Source organism: Phyllostomus hastatus, unplaced genomic scaffold, assembly GCF_019186645.2.
Source record: "Phyllostomus hastatus isolate PE091 unplaced genomic scaffold, TTU_PhHast_1.1 phas_scaffold_317, whole genome shotgun sequence".
In the NCBI taxonomy this organism is placed as follows: Eukaryota; Metazoa; Chordata; class Mammalia; order Chiroptera; family Phyllostomidae; genus Phyllostomus; species Phyllostomus hastatus.
Genome location: NW_025334023.1, coordinates 28,290,394 through 28,305,651, shown reverse-complemented (window position 1 = coordinate 28,305,651; position 15,258 = coordinate 28,290,394).

The window sequence follows — 15,258 nt, the reverse complement described above, 5'->3', positions numbered from 1 at the left end:
TGGTTTAATTGCAATCTTCCTGCCTAACTACTTAACAAAACTCTTTATCCCTTAAACCCGTGCTGATGTTGACAGCACTGTGTGTGGTTTTGTATACAAGTCACTGGCTACATCTCTAAGTCATGTTCATCGTCACTGTCCCTGGGTCTCAACTTATTTGATCTTTGACTAAAACCTTTCTGAGGGAGGGTGAGACAATTCAATGTTTGTATTTACCAAAAGGAAGAGTCCTTTAAGATAAACATGTCTATTTTAAAATCCAACACCGTATACAAGACTCTACCTGCTCCTTTCCCCACTGAACCTCTCCTTAACGTTTCACACAAACGGTCACTCTCTCCCTTGGTTACCTTTCTCCCTCAGACTGCTGTTTCCTTCTCCCCCTCTTCAGAGAATCCACCTGTGGCCCATATTACCTTGGTGGAGTATTAATGGGACATCAGAAAATACTTGTGGAAGTAAAGGTAGATGTTAAGGTGAAAAGAAAGATTATATCTAAATTCTAAATTTTTTAGTATGGCATATAGAATTCTGCCTCATCTTGGATCTCATTTTCTATCTATCCTTTTTCCTCCTTGAGGGTCAACGACTCAAAATTGTTTTTCCCTAAATTAATAATGCTGACACAAAATAAATGTTGGTTCAATAAAGGTTGTTAAACAAATAGCTGCCTGAAGCCTAGTGCTCTAGCTATTAAAAAAAAATCTGTACATAAAAGATCTACCAAAGAAAGTCTTCCCGTGGGCGGACATGGCTCACCCCTCAGAACTGTGGGTCCTGCTTTGCGGTTCCAGGCTGTGGGGTGAACCTCACAGCTGGCACGTACAATTGTGTGTTTACTGTGGTAGGAAGTCAAGAAATACTACACTACTACTTCTTTTTTTAGATGGAATAATACTTATACTTAGAGGAGCTGTGGTTCCTAACTTCTGATTGGAATTTTTTCTCAAGATGTTAGGTGGAGACTGATATTTTCCATCCAAGAGTTGGAAACAAACACACCAGGAAGCTGGATTTCCTCTTTCCCTCTTCTTTCCTTCCCCCTCTTTTTTTCCTTCTCCCCTCCCTCCCTGCCCTCCTTCCTTCCTTCCCTCCTTCCCTCCTTCTTCTAAGTTCTAATTTTGGAGTTGGCAGGCTAGAGAAAACACCTTATCATTTTTGAACTCCCAGATATTTCTGGAGAACACTGCACAGGTAACAAACCCCTAGATGCCTTACTGCTTCATTCTCCTTTTGCATGTTGCTCCTTGGACATTAGCATTCCATACAGATTTTCTATTGCAATTCTTTATTTTTGGCCACAGCCAACCGCACCCCCACCCCACACCTGTCCCCATCGATACACAGAATACAGACAGAAAAGACATTTAATTATGTTCTCTTTTGAAAATGAGGAATGACATTTATGTTGCCCCATAACACAGCTATAAAACAAACTTTAGAAATGAAGAGACTCAGGTGAATCTCATGACCTGAGCAAGGGCCAAGATGACAGGCGGTGGCTAATCCAGGGCAGAAACAGACTGCAAGGCCAAGAGACTCTTCTCTGTCCTAGGTCACTGTGAATCAGACAGAGTTTAGACTGCAATAACTAACCTGTTCCCTTTCTAACCTATGGCCTTTTTCTAGGAAAAACAATCACAGAGTCACCTTCTTTCCACGAGCATGACTGACATGCCCCTGAGTCCCAGATCCCACAGAGAAAGAGGAGGTGGGGTCTTTGCCTCTCTTTTCACCCCACCTCTCAAGTCACATGCTAAGGAGAACGTCCAGGCTTGTCACCAATGACTCAGAGAAAGAGGACATGGATCTGAAGCAGCAAATGTCCTGTCATCCTGGGGGCTAATGCTACGTTCCTAAACTGGCCTTATTTCTAACAGCCACTCACCCACCACCACCATCTCTCCCCCAACTAGTCTCTGCAATTCTGTTTTCTGCTTCCCCTGGTATCCTCCTCTGGTTTCTCCTGCAGCAAAACCTAATCGTAAGAATGCTCCGCCTAATAAGCCTCACCTTGGATTTTGCCATCAGGGCTTTCCTCTTATGTTTGGGAATTAGGGAGAAAGAGGAGGAGGTAATGGTTTGTACACATTTTCTGAATAACCTCAAGAATCTGCAAATTTTAAGTTTAAGATACGGAATGTGAGTCATCTCAGAGGGATATGCTTCCCAATGTGGCCTTGTTTGTAGCAGAGCTGTTTTTGAAGAAATGTGTCGTTTAATATAGCTTTGCAGAGAGATTCACTGAAACCCCAAGATTTCCTGGCACAACTGATAATACTGCTGTAATCAGTGATAAACAGAGTTGAGGCCCCTTGAGAGCAGAAGCTTGAAACATACTAATGTAATTGCTTTTCACCTAAGTGAAACCCTTATCTTTATTTACAGTAATGCTTCTGCCTCCAGACCCCCCAAACAAAGCCAGATTCTCTGCTGATGCAGAATTGTGTAATTTCCTCCCAACTAGCTCAGAGAGCACTCTGGCTGCTGATGCTCCCAGCTCCTGGAAATGTTTTGACGTTGCAGTTCCTGGCTTAGAGCTTATGAGCTGTTCTTTTTAGCTGGAAGTGAATAGTGTTCCTAATGCAATCTTGTTCTTTTCACGGAAACACCGTGTTAAATCTTCTCTTGCCTCCTTCTGAGAAATGAGGGAAGATCCTCCTATAACCAAGGACACCAGGGGAAAGATGCAACTGAGAGAGGGATATGTTTCAAGGTAATTTTAAGGAAGGAAGAAAGTCGGGCTCTCTTCCTAAAGAAGTAGTTCCAGTCAGGGCACCTGGACCTGGCAGTGAGCAGGCATTGTCCACGCCCAAAATCTGAGAGACCCACCATCTCCCTCCTATGGCAGCTCCCACCCAAGCACCCCCACTTCCTCAGACATCAGACTCTGTAACCCAGACGGGTTTTGGCTCTATTAAGACTGTAGCCCTGCCTCTCCACTTTTTCTATTTTACTTAATTTATCCTTGTCAGTGTTGTTCATTTGATTATGAAACAAATTATTTTAATCTTTTGGGCATTCCATTTTTTTTTCCAGTAAGTCATTCAGAAAACTGGACCAAAATGTTTCCAAAGGCAGGACTGTTTTGTGCTGCTTTCCTGTAGCCCCCTGGCCACAGTTAGGCTGATGTAGAGACAGTGGTGTTCTGGTAAACTCACTCTCTGGAGAGAAAATCTTCCTAATGCGTGCTGATCTCCAGGGTGTAAATACCACCCCACCCCCCCCAGCTAAACTGAAGCTATTAGAGTGGAGTCACTGAGTGCAGAATTTGGGAGAGATGTGCACAGTCAGCTCTTCCAGGGAGTACAAGCTGGCCAGAGCAAACCGAGTCTCACCCTACTTACAGCAATCTTCTGAGATTAAATTATTATATCATAGAAATGTAAGGAATTCAAATTGTAGGTATTTTCTCAAACTTAATTAAACAATCGCCCCCCCCACACACACACACTTCATCCCAACCCTTCTTGTGTGGAGGGATGGAATCAGTAAAGAAGTTAACCATACGAGTGGAAAGTAACATGGAGTCCAATTAATTTTATTTTGCTTTTTCTTTCTGTTAGGAATACACTTTCTTGTGGTAAAGCTGAATCTCTAGAGTGATGGAATATCCTTCCCGCAACCCCCTACCCCAACTCCACTAATCCTATGTCACCTTCCTATTTTAAGCTCCATTGATCGAATGTGACATTTTAAAGATAGCCATGACTTTGCAACATTCCTCCCATGGAGGGGTGAGATCTCTGTCCCTCCTCCTGTATAACTATTTACCCATAGACTGTGGTAGAAGTGATGCTCTACCAGTTTCTGAACCTGAGTCTTAAGAAAATAGCAGCTCCCATTTCCTGGCTCTTGGAAATACTTGCTCTTAAACCCACCTGCCACTCGATGAGGAAACCCAAACGGCCCCATGGATGGATCTGTGTGAAAGGAACCAAGGGCCCTGCCTAGCTGATAGCCTCTATTGACTGAACTCCAAGTCAGTAGCCAGTACCTGTTTGTTAGTTACATGAGTGAAACCTCTTAGAAGCAGATCTTCCAGCCCCAGCTGAACTGCTCCAGCTGAAGCCACATGAAGCAGAGATGAGCTATCTCCAACGATCTTGACCACTTCGCACATTCACAAGCAAAGTGATTGAACGTTGTTTAAAGTCACTAAACATTAGGAAGAATAATCAGAATATTGATCAACATATCCCTCTCTTTCTGTCACTACCTTACCACAATTAGCACGTGAAGTATTATCTGCCTGGAATGAAGCTCTTCCCCTTCCCACTCATCTTCCAGATCTAATTCATATTGATCTTTGTGAGGCATTTCAAGTGTCACTTCCTCCTCTTCCCCAGCCCTCCTCCACTCCATCTGGGTTAAATGGCCCACTTCTCTGTTCTGTAACTCTGTGCGTCACTCACCATGCTGTTCAGATCTACACCACTTACCTGAAGACTGTAGGGCCAAATATGTTTTGGAACTTATACTTTTCATCTTTTAAAAAGGTGATGTGGTACATATAGTGGATAATATATAAACTGCAGTTGAGTCTATAGCAGCACCATATAATCAAAAGCCAGTGGGCTAAGTAAAAACTATAAACAGGAAAAATAAATAGGCTTTAAGAATTACAGCTAAGACATTGTGGATCAGTATTCCAAATTCTAGATCAATTATCTTTCCCTTCCACTGGGCATCGAATCTTTTGAAGACAGAACATGCTGCCTACATCTAGCTCCTCTGCCTGACACATGATAAGGTTGCCAGAAGAAAAGATGCTGAATTTGTCACACACATACACACACACACAACACAAACACACCACCACCACCACAGGGGTTATCGACACAGACTGAATTTCTGGAACCATGTTTGTTTCTGGAAAGCACACTGAAGCAGAAAACACCTTGTACCTCTCACCCTGGACTTATTTGGATCAATGGTGTGAACTAAAAGCTCTCTGCTTAATTTTAATATTTGGTGAGGTGGTTTGGCTGCAAAAGGAAATAAGATTGCCATAAAGTACTAAGTAATAAGATTTAAATAAACAGCTAGAAAACGAAATCCATGATAGGATTACATGGACCACATATAGGACAGTGATTTTCAACCATTGTGCTCTAAGAATTTTTAAAATGTGTAATATCTGACTATTTAGTCAGGTGCACTGACCTCTTTTTCCTTAGATTGTGTCAAATTAAAAAATGACAACAGCCAACATAACAATAGCCATTCAGTGTGAATGAAACCAAATCATTCCTATGTTGTGTCAGATCAGCAGAAAATATATTTTTGGTGTGCCACAGAATTTTAGTAATTAATTTGTGTGTGCTGTGAGTTGGAAAATGTTGAAAATTTCTGCCATAGGATAAAAAAGTTGTTTCACGTCCCATATGCTACTTAAACTTCATTTGCTATTTATGAATCACATAATTATTTTAAATCAAAAACTATGTTTCAAGTTTGTGCCTTTCAGTAGACAAAGTATCAATAATAGCACATTAGATAATTCTCTCAAAGTATCGAGATTACAAAAGAAATGATTTCATTACTCATCTCTAACTCTTCTGCTCAGTTGAATACATATCATCTGTGTTTAATTGAAGATAATGAATTTTTACCACTTGAGAACGAATCATGGCAACACACATCCTGAAATGTGCAAGGTCATCAACTGCTTAAATATTAGCCTGTTTATTCATCTAAGATCACCTTTCCATATGATTGACACTTGAATTGTTTAGTGACAAAGCTGTGTCACTCTTTTAATTAAATTCATTTTTTGAATTATCTGAAGTACAAACAAGATATGAAAGAAAAAGAATGAAAAATTTACAGATCTTGAACATTTCAAACTTCCATTTATGTCTGAATAAATTTGAAGAATTGAAAATGGAAGGGAAGACGGTGCACACTACCATAATTAAAACGGGTTCCGTCTGAGCTTCTTCTGACACAGGGCAGATCACAGAGCTAAGTTTCTTTTCACAATCTTTATGCAAATTGTAGAAGAAATCACTCATAGCCCATGCCTGGCTTGCAAAATCAGATAAATGAAATAGCATCCTTGACACATTGCCAGTTTCATATAGTAATACATTATATTTGGGTGCTAGGTAGAGCTTTGGACTTCATTACAGTCACATAAAACTGAAGTTTTTTTTTATGATTTAGGGATAACTTTTTAATTTACATCAAACAGCTCTTTGAGAGCAGGCTTATTTTTTTCTATGCCCATTGAACATTCAGGTTTTTAGTTTAGTTCAATAAAAAGAAAAAATCAGTCCTGGAAATGGTTTCTATAAAATCGTGAGTACTAAATGTCAGGCCTACATGACTCTAAAGTGAGACCAGGATGGACTGACAATGCTCATGAAAAGACAGTTCAGAAAGAGGCTTCACTTTCTCTGCTCCACTTAGTGCTAGGTGCCGTGCCAGACATCATGTGTGATTTCTGTCATTAGCAACCTTTGAGTCTGAGTACAATTTCTTCCTTTCTCTGTTTTACTTCATTTTACTTCTAGATTTCTATTTGTAGAATTTCAGGAAAACTTTCAGTTAGCGGTAATTTAGGAAATGACGGAATCCTGGCTGGTTATTATTCTGGACGCTACAATCTGAAGTTGTTAGTTTTCCCACTTGAATTTTTCTAGAATGAGGAACTGCCAGTGTGACTGCATACAGCCTTCCCTGGCCGGGCTCCCTGTTATTCACCTCCCACAGACAGGTCATGGTCTTTGGCCTCACCGTTTTAACCTTAGGACCTAATTGTCCAGACATTTCTAGATCCTTTGGCCAGAGCTACTCATTACAGAGTCAAATAGAATAACAGGATACATGAAGAAGTCCTTTAGAAGGAGAAAATCAATAGAACTGATAACTCTTGAAATCAGTTAATGAAAGGGATGAATCAAAAATGAAACTAATGTCTCAAAACTGAGCTTAACAAACATTTGTCATGAGAGGTATAGGTATTTATCAGTCTGAAATAAAGAGCTAGAGGACCCAGTTTTATGTCTATTAGTGAGTCTATACCACATTCTTTCACAACAGTCATATAAAACATATAGCTTATATGGCTAGAAAGACCAGATAGGAAGGTCATTACATTTGAAAAATGTAATTGAATGAAATGTAATGTGAACTTAATCCTTATAATCTTAAAATTTGAAGTGTTCAAGCTTCTTCCTTGAAAGTTCCACTTGTCTACATGTATCTCTCCCCCACAGAGTAAAATGCTTCCTTTTCTGGTAAAAATATAGTAATGCATTAATGTTCTACAGTCACCTGAGGGATCTCAAGAGTAGGAAGATGGCAACAGAAGGTGGAATTCCTGATCACTCCCACGGTGGCTCCAGCGTGGAGCCCAGAAGACCTGCTCATCGAAACAGGGAGCATGGCTTTGCTATTTGAAGATGAGAGTAGCTGAGTTCACCTGCTTTTCTGGAGTTCTCGCATTAATTACATTGCCCTCTGTGGCATCACAATAACAGCGTGGCATTTCTCCACCTGAAGGCTCATGGGTTATTTTTGTGTGTTGTAGCCATGCCCAGACAGTGGCTGCAGTAGCAGGGGGAGTAGGCCACACACTTTGATGTCTCTAATGTAAATAAAACAATTGTCATCATTTTCAAGTTCCAGATTTGTGGATAGTTTCTGAGCATAAAATGTTTCTATTTGTTAATAGTGCATTAGAACTCTCCAGAGAAACAGAACTAGTGGCATATATAATTTATAGAAAGAGATTTATTATAAGGAATTGAATTATGGAGCCTAAGAAGTCCTGACAGCTGCAGTCAGCAAGCTGGAGACTCAGGGGAGCCGATGGTATAGTTTCAGTCTGGAGGCTGGCAAGCTTGAGACCCAGCAATGTTCTAGTACCAGTCCAAAGGCAAGAAAAACCTGTCCAGTCCAAAGGCAAGGAAGGTTTTAGTACCAGTCCAGAGGCAATAAAAAACTCACATCCCAGCTCAAGGCAGTGGGGCAGAAAAAAAAGAGTCAGACACCCCTTTGTTCTATTCAGGCCTTGAGCAGATTGGAAAGGCCCACCACATTAGGGAGGGCAATGAGTTTGATATTAAAATTCATTGAAAAACTCCCCCATGAAACATCCAGAATGATGTTTGACCAGCATGGGGCCATCTCGTGGCCCAGTCAAGTTGGCACATAAAATTAACTATTACAGTTAGTATTCCCATTTGATAAGTTACTTTTGGTAACCAAACATTATCTAGTCAATGTCATGGCCACCATCTTCCTATTATGAAGCCTTCTGGAAATTGGAAACATGATTAGGGTTGGTGAAGTCCACTATCATCATCGATATTGTGATTAAGAAGAGCTAAGAAACTGGGACTTGGAGGGTAAGTCAGAAGTAATGTCTAAGACTCCAGAAAAAAAAGAAATCATTGTAGCCTCACCAACACCTTAAACAGACCAAATTAAGCAAAGGGAAGGATTTTAAACCCTCCTTTTCCAGAGACTGGGTTAAAAATGACAAATTCTAGAATTTATATGAAATATACTTATCAGCTAAAGATCCAAACACAAGGCTACCTTAGCATCCTTTTAATGTCTTTACTGCCTTAAACATTTACTGAATACAGTAATCATATTGTGGCTTTAAGGAGATTTGTAATTATATCATAGTTTCAGAGAAGTTTCTTTTCTCCACATCAATAGGACAAATAGCACTGGCAAATCATTTGCTAAAGATATTGAATATCACTCCTGGCATGGGGAAAAAAATAGCAAGGACATCATCTATTTATTTATAATGTGTCATGCAAATGATGCCTTATATCAAGCATACAAATTAGGTTGTAGCTTCTTAGACTTACTCCCTTCTAAAGAGTAAGTCATACAACCAATTCCCATCTGTGTTATGTAATGTGTCCATAAAGTATATTTAAAAAGTGACATATTCAAAGTCAAAGAGAAGAACTTTGTGTGTTTGTGTGTAGGTTACTTCCTTGAAACTAAAACCTTATAAAAGCCAATAATATTTTGCTTTTTAGAAACAATTTTTAAACATTTCCAACATTTAAATTATTTCTAAATTTTCATTTGGTTCTATTTCTTCATTGCTAACAGCCAGCTGAATTCATTAAGCATCTAATTGGGGCTAAAAGTCACTGCTTCAGCTTATGTAATGATGACTTCAATTAGGGTGAGTTCAGAAGTACTGTGCTGCTTCCTGTTGGCACAAGCATGTTCATTTCTCCCACTGCACTCATTTTAATAAAATAAAAAGAGCAAATGCATTGAAATTTTCAGATAACTGGACAAATACTATTAAACAAAGACAACCAACCATGTAATACCCCAAAATGCTTACCAGCTAAGGGCAAAAGTTTGAATTTGACAAGAGGCAACTGGATATCAATGTGCAATGTGTGAAAGGGCTGGTGTTCAAAAGCCTATGATAAGGAGGACCCAGGAAGCCATTCTAAACCACACCATAAATGCAGCAGCAGATTAGTCCATGACGTATTTATATCTGCTGTTGAGGGGAGTTTTAGGGGATACTGCGTATTTTAATTTCAATACAGCAAACCTCCTCCATGATTACTCTGAATGGTAAGCACATACTTTAAGAAAAACATTATGGCTACACATGTTCATATTATAATTTTTAATAAAACAATATTTATGAAAGCAGCAAAGAACAGATATAAAGGCTTTACCTAGCATGGAATCCTGAAAAATAAATTATAAAAAAAATGCCTGCCACTGGATGCCTTTACTTACTAATCCATTCAATCTCAAGGCAGGAGCCGTTGTGGGGGCTGGGAGTGAGCACTGTACACCCACTTAGAACAACATACCAAAACCACACGGATGCAGTTTGAGAAGCATGCTCTGAAGTTGGCTTGGCTTGGCTTTGTTTTTAATCACAGTATCTAATTGATGTTTTCCTTTTTTGACTCTATTTCTTTCTTTATTAAATATTTCATTGTTTGAACCTCAAATAATATAAGTGGGGTGTTTTATGTTTGTACAAAGAGGTTAAGGATATTAACAACTGCTGAGAGCCCTGACTGGTATGGCTCGGTGGGCTGGGTGGCATCCTGCAAGCCGAAAGGTTGCGGGTTCTATTCCTGCCTGGGTTAGGGGCCAGGGCCCCAGGTGGGGGCATGCCAGAGGCAACCTATTGATGTTTCTCTTGCAGAGAGGTCTTTCTCTCCCTATTTTTCTCCCTCCCTTCCCTTCTCTCTAAAAATAAATAAAATATTTTAAGAAAAGAACTACTGAGAAATATTAGTCTACTACCAGACAATGACACTTTAGAGGCATTTCTAAGTTATGAAAAATTGATATAGGCAAATTTTATGTAATATATTGTATGAAGGTGAGAGTAACATGCAATTTGTTAAATAATGTACTTTGAATCTGTAGCCAAGCTTAAGTAGAGAGATTGTTTAAATGTATCAGGAATCTTGCCCAGGCCTTGGCATAAGAATAGAATTTCAGGGGGCACAAGAATAAGAGGGAATCATCTTAAAATCTTTGGGGTCTTGAGTATATTCAGACTAAAGTTCAGTATTTTAGTGAATTTTAAACAAAGCTACTCTGTGTGAACCTGGAGTATATTGGATGTGGAAGAAGCTCCAATGTATAAACTTCATCTTAGAGTTATAAATATTTGTCTTTGTCTTCCCCTTCTCCTGTCAGTCCTTTTGATTTTTCTTACTTTTAAAGTTTCTTCTTCCAACTTGTGAAATCATCCACTCTTAACTACTGAATCTCACACCGCTTGCCCTCCCTGCCTGCCCGTGTACTGCTCTCACTCCGCATTCCTCCACACTGAAGATCCCACTAGAGAGACACAAATGGAGCCCATTATCTCCTTATATTTCTCTGACACATTTCAGCAGAGAAGTCTCCTCCACCCTCGTGGTCCTGGCAGAGGCCCCCAACTGTTCGCCTAGCTGGAGGTGGCATGCAGATATCTCAAACTTGAACAGAACAGTTCTGACCCTAACCTCATTATGCACCTCACTCGAGGCTGCATTAGCAAAAACAGATGGTCTAGCTGCAAAGCCACAGATGCCAATCCGGTACACTGTGGGCAAACATGTTCTCTAATCAGGCCCCTTTCAAGTGGCATCTGCTTCTCTTTCCCTGTAGGTATAGGTAATGATTCAAAACCTTCTGTGCATTTCCTGTGGCATGTGGGGTCTAGCAATGCCCTCCCAGAACAGTTTCCAGTCTAACGCAGGCCAGCTTACCTAGGCCAAGACAGAAAGGCAAGCTGCAGGACTTCAACTTAGAGACTTGCAAGGGGCACATGTATATCTGGACTTTTCTTGTGGGCGTGGAGCTGAACTTTGGAAAGAGGGGAAGTGAGGCATAAAGGGGGAGTGACGGGACTTGCTGCTTCTGGCATCACAGAGGCTGACCCAGCAGCTGAGGGGAAAAATGTATAACACTGCTAGACTAGAAGATAATATAAGAGAACATATATGCTCACGTGATGTCTAAAGACAGGAAAAACTAATTTACAGTTATAGAAATCAAAGCAGTCATTACTTATGAAGAATGAGTGTTGACTGGCTGGGGCATAACAGATTTCCTGGGGCGGGGGAACAGAATGCTCTGTGTTTTGATTAGGTTATACTCATATGGATATACAATTGTTAAAGCTTATCAAACTGTTGGCATGTCTTTTCTGATTATAAGTTCCATAAGAGCTAGGACCATGTCTTTTTATCACCATTTCGTATTTATACTGAGTACAGTATCTGAAGTATTATAGGTATGTGATCAATATTCATTAAAAGGAAGGAAGGAGGAGAAAAAGAATAAGAGGAAATCAAGGAAAAGCTTGAGAAGCCCGTTTTTGTCTTTGCCCATTTGAGGTGGAAGGGAGTGCTGCTTGCCAAACCTCAGTCTTCTCCCATCTTTATGTCATTGTCATAGCACAAAGACTCTCAGCCTGATTAGGACATGTATTGCCAGATATTAAACAAAGTATTAAATATCATGATGAAAATTACGTGTTAGTAATAAAGACATAGATAAACAGCAGGCTTTTAAATCTTCTCAAAATATCACATCACTTCCAATCATATTTCAGTGGCCAGAACAAGTCTCACAGCCAAGAATGATATCAGTGCTGGTGCAGTAACTGACACAATTTTCCATAGAGTCTGTCTTTCTTTCTTCCTTTTATCCTTACCCAAGGATATGTTTGTTGATTTGGGGGATGAGGGAAGAGAGAGAGACATCGATGGGAGAGAGTAAAAATAGACCAGTTGCTTCTCATATGAGCTCCAACAAAGGATGGAGTCTGCAACCTAGGCCCACGCCTGACCGGGAATCAAACCTACAACCTTTTGGTGTACAGGATGACACTTCACCTGACTGAGACTCCTGGCCAGGGCTTTAATTAAAAAAAAAAAAACAAAAAAAAAACACTTTTCAGAGACAGCGTTTAGTTGATGGGGGGGGCGGGGGTGGGGAATCAAAAGACAATTTTAAAATGTAAGGCCAAATAATGCCAAGCCACTCACCTGAACTTAGAAAGTGACTTCACTCAGGAGGTTTGTGAAGGTGTTGGCTCCGCAAGCTGGCATGTGGAAGAGGCACCCGGACCCCCAGAAGCAGACCACAAGCAATTCCTGTGGCCCGTGTTATCTCTGCAAAGCTCAGGGCTCAGAGACCAGCGTAGAGCCCTCAGAAAACCTCTGCCTCGGAGATATCACAATATGATTCTTCCAGTGTGAATGTTTATAAAGAATGTATAGGAATGTTTTATATTGTTAAAGAAAAAAGGCAAGAAGCTTGTTAATGTTAACCATGTTAGTGCAAACTCATTTTATAAAGACTAGGAAAATTTGCCTTTGCCAAAATTATAAAGAATAATTTCCTCTGATTTTCTTCAAAAAATGTAAAGCTTTATTTAGGAACAATTGAGCATCAATAAACTTCACATGTTTAGTGTTCAACTTGATAAGTTTGACATTTGTCTACAACTGTGAAACCAAAACCATAATTAAGACAATGAACATTACATTATACCTAAAAGCTTTCTTTTGCTCTTTAAAATCCTTTCTTCCTTCCCTTACCCACCACTATCCAAAGGAAACCATAACTGTATGCTTTATGTCATTATACACTAGTTTGCATTTTATTAGAATTTTACTAGAATTTTCTAGAAATGGAATTATAAAGATAAAACTTGGACCTTTCTTGGTTTGATTCTTTTCAATAAGCATATTTATTTTCAGAATTATTTATTTATGTTGTATGTATCAACAATTTATTTCTGTTTATTGATTAGTATTATTCAATCATCCACAGTTCATTCATCCATTGAAGAGCACTTTGGTTATTTTCCATTTGTTTTTATTACAAATAAAACTATCATAAAGATTTGGGCACATTATATGTGGACACATGCTTTCATTTCTCTTGGGTAAATTCCTAGGAGTGTAATGACTGAGTAATTGAGGAGTTCATGTTGAACTTCCTAGAAAAGCAGCACACTGTGTCCATGTTTCCAAAGTAGTTGTGCCATTTTACATCCTCACTAGTGGTTTGTAAGAATTCTAGGTACTTCCCATCTTCAGAAATCATTTTGACTAGTCCTTTTAAATTGAAACATTCTACCAGTTTTTATATTTCCCTCAGTAAATAAGATATTGACCCTCTTTCCATTTGCTTATTTGTCATTTATATATCTTACTCAGCAAAATGTCTGCTCAGTTTTCTTAATGTGTTTTTGTATTGAGTAATTTGTTTTGTTATTGAGATGTAAGAGTTCCTTACATATTGAATATTTTTAAAGTCCTTTGTCAGATTTATGTTTTCTAAGTATGTCATCTTAGGGTCAAGATGTGTCTTTTCATCTTGTGTCTTATGAAGAGCAAAAGTTTTAAATTTTTATGAAATTTAATTTAAGAATTTTTTTCTTTTACACTTTAAGCTTTTTGTGTCCTCTTACAAAAGCTCTGCCATATTCAAGACTAGTAAGAATATCTAATGTTTACTTACATAGTTTCATAGTTTTAGTGCTTACACTTAAGTCTATGATCAATTTCTTGTTAATTTCTGTGCCTAAAGAGAAGTAAGGTCAAGGTTTTTTTTTTTTCGTTTTCTACATGGCTGCCCAATTGTCCCTCTCATTAAACATAGTTTTTTTTCCTCATTGACTTGCCATGATGACTTTTTCAAAAATCTATGGAATGTATAATAGTGTTTATTTTAGTGTCTATAGTCTGTTTCTATAATCTATATATCTATTTCACCCCAGTGAAATATTGTTTTCATATTTATAGCTCCATAATAAATCTTAAAATAGAGTAATATAAGAGTTTCAACATTAGTGGTTTTTAAAAAAAATGGGGGGCTGTTATAAGTCCTTTGATTTTTCTCCACAAATTTTAGAATAAGTTCTAAAAATTCCTACCAAAAAAAAAAGGTTGCTGATATTTTATTAGGATGCATTGTATCTATAGCTCAGGTTGGGGAGAATTGGCATCTTAACAATATTAAGTTTTCCAATCTGAAAACACAGTAATTGCTCACTTATTTGGATCTTTTTCAGTTTCCCTAAAGAATGTTTTTTAGTACTCATGAACATGTCTTGCACATATTTTAACAACTAAACTGGTAAGTGGGGACCAGGAAAGCGCACACCCCTTAAGGTTAAGGGTTAAGAAAGGGGACACATGCAGAGTGCATCTCAAGCACAAGGCAACCTCACACCAGCACCACCTGACACACACTGAAGAGAGCAAATTTTAAACACTGGGTATTTATTGTAAGGGATATTTAACCAAATAATTATTTGGTAAGTCTAGTTTGATTCCAAACTTGCTTTCTTAATCACTATGCTGTTTCCCAATCAAAAACAGGGATGATAAACACTATAGTGTGCTGATTTACGCTTTGTTTGTTAACGGTTTCAATTCAAAAATTAACTTTAAAATATTTATGAACATACGTAAAAATAATTTTATTGGCTTCTCCATTCTCTCCCCTCAGAACTCCACCAGTGCTCACCCCATCCTCTGCTCCACACCCTCCATCACATACCACATTGCAATCATTTATATTAAAGCTCAGTGGTTCTTTATGCAGTTGCCCTTTCTTACAAAGTAATTCTTTCCAAATGGAATTGCTAACATATGACACCTCATTGGACCTTCTTTAAGGGACTAGAATGGAATAATTTCATTCTTTAAACATAAAGGTTTAAAAGAAGATATATAGTATATTTTGTGTGATGAATTTCTAATAATACTCCCATAACTTAGA